Raw genomic sequence first — 2,467 nt, 5'->3', positions numbered from 1 at the left:
ACAAAAAAGACTGTAATTATTCCGTTTCTCAACTATTCCTGACATCCTTTCCATAGATGAGGTTTATGCCTTTTTTTCTCCTTTTCTTTTTAATTGGAACATAACCCCACAGTTCACAACAGATTATAAAACATGCACACACACATCACTCTTCCAAAACAGCATTTAAAAGTATTTGTTTGATTTTTTTCCTGCCCCCCATAAACCACTACCCTGCTGGTCTCATTCATTGTGTGGCATTTTGCAACGAAGCGTAAAAATGGTATTAATCATAGCTCTGAAAAAACACAAACTTCTTCTCTGAGGTTTGAAATAACCATTTGGAAGAAAAACTTCCAGGAGCCAGAAGGACTGACAGCGCTGGAGACTAAAGTCCTTGTTTTCAAAGGCCAAGTGTATCCCAATATATCCCTTGGACAGTTGCCCCAAGCCAGAGTTATAATACTTTATTCTTCAAGAAGCAAGGAGGAGATCTGGTACAAAATCAGTACAAATACCTAAAGGGAATAGGGAGGAAAATGTGTGGTAAATCTAATGGGAGGCCTGAGCTCTAACTACAACTTTGGTGAGAATGTCTGAAGTCTCAGCTGCCTCTTATCTCCAGGATGTTGCAGCCAGAAAGACCAGATAAGGGTACCCACCTCTCACAAGCAGCACCTGAGCATCACGGACAGTGTGCTGGCACTCACCCATGGCATAGTGTTGCTTCAGCCACAGGCAGAAGCACAGAGATCTGCAAAGGCTATGCCAAAAAATAAAAATCATTATCATCTTTATGTTTGCTGGCCAAACACCATTGGAGAAAATTACCTTCTACATAAATCAAGTTCTTTGTCCACCTCTGTGGATTCAGTGCTTCTCACAGAAGGGGAGCTTCTGTCAAAGATGGAGTCAGAAAAAACATGAAGCTCTTTTTTAAGATAGATGCTTTAGCGGATACTTGCCAAAGGCTTTGGAATCCCTCTGCTTCAGTGCTAAAACATTAATAATTTAAACACCTTATTTTAAATTAGGAAGGGCACTAAAAGAAACTATTGAAAGAGAAAAAACATCAAGCTTGCCACCACCTCCAACTCAAATACTGGCATTTTCTCTCAAACCTAAAAAGTAGTTTCAACAACCTGACAAATGAGAAATTTACGGTTTTCTTACCTGCCCTTCCCTCACATTTTCTCCTCTGCCATTAATCTTCCAGGCAAAGCAGTTGACCACAAGGACGGGGCACACCAATCATCCTGGTACAAAAAGATCCAGGATGCCTGTAATCAGGGGCAGGGGAGGTGCAAAGAGTTGTAAAATGTTTCACAGGGCACAGCACACATTTTGTGCTTACTGTTATATTAGTGGGATGGGATGGGATAGGATAGGATAATTGGAAAGGACCTACAACCATCATCTAGCTCAACTGCAAGTACTTTGTGTTAGAAGAGCAAGACAGAGAGAGCAAGACAGAGGGAGAGAGAAAATAATCAATTATTTTCTCTTCTTTTTAATCAGTAACCCCAGACTCACGTGCATGGTAAAGTTCCCTGCTTATTCAAAGCCTGTATGCCTCTGCCTGTCTCATCCATGCCTTGCTTATCAGCACATTTCATTCTTTCCTATTCCTTAAAGAGCTCTGCAAATTGAAAGAAGTGTATTATCTCCATATTCGAGAGACAAAAAAGGCTGGCAGAGGAAGGTCTACCTCACTATCAAGGTTTTTGCAAGAGCAGGAACAATGTGGCAGCCCAAGATCCATGCTGTCTACACAAACCCCATCAGGGACCCCACCTCCTTCAGCAGCAGCTGGCCCAGGCACAAAGCTCTGTCCTGGTATCAAGGTGGCCAGATAAAAGCACACACTTGCAGACACATCCCCCCTCTCCCATGTATGATGTATGAACTTCAGATGACCAGCCCAAATTTGAAAAGATGTGTATTGCCAGGGTGCACCATCTATTTACTCCATACCAGATCTTCTCTTGAAGAAAACTTCTTTGAGTCCCCAGTGCAGCCATGTAAGCAATGGAAAAATGCAACCTTAGGCCTCTCCAAATGATTCTTAAACACATCCTCTTCCTCAGGGGAAAAAAAAAGAGGATTAGCTATTCAAAACCTACATGCCAGGCAATCTGGTGACCAAGTGCCTTCCTCCGATAGCTTTTCCAGACAGTCATGAACTTTAAACTATTTTTTGTCTCCAACTCCCAGCAGGTCCTAAACAGTGTGAGCTAAATATTTATAGAAGAATCACTGTTTGTTTAAGTTTCAATCCATACTCCCTGAAGTCCAATATGCCCAGATCCTGAAATGACAGCTGATTACAGAAGAGACTGAAAACACCGCAGAGGGGACACTGAGACTTTCCAGATCTTTAATCTGGATGCTTTCTCCACTGGTTCTTTTGGGGAGCCTTTCCCAGCTTCTTTCAAAAGAAGAGGAACTGCAGCTCTTGCCAGCCAAGGTCCATGTTTCATCAGACACT

General features: G+C 42.2%; 1 long non-coding RNA gene across 1 annotated transcript; it reads right to left on the bottom strand.

Moving 5' to 3' along the window:
* Positions 1-647: 647 nt before the first annotated feature.
* LOC128800856 (uncharacterized) lies at positions 648-2,189 on the bottom strand. The gene is made up of 4 exons (XR_008435059.1): positions 1,954-2,189; positions 1,513-1,618; positions 1,153-1,259; positions 648-742 (listed from the first exon to the last, which is right to left on the bottom strand). It is a non-coding gene; the product is annotated as an uncharacterized LOC128800856 (long non-coding RNA).
* Positions 2,190-2,467: the final 278 nt, after the last annotated feature.

The sequence above is a fragment of the Vidua chalybeata genome, chromosome 1, assembly GCF_026979565.1.
Source record: "Vidua chalybeata isolate OUT-0048 chromosome 1, bVidCha1 merged haplotype, whole genome shotgun sequence".
NCBI lineage: Eukaryota > Metazoa > Chordata > Aves > Passeriformes > Viduidae > Vidua > Vidua chalybeata.
The sequence above is the reverse complement of the archived record's forward strand: the minus strand, read 5'-3'. Positions and strand labels throughout refer to the sequence as shown.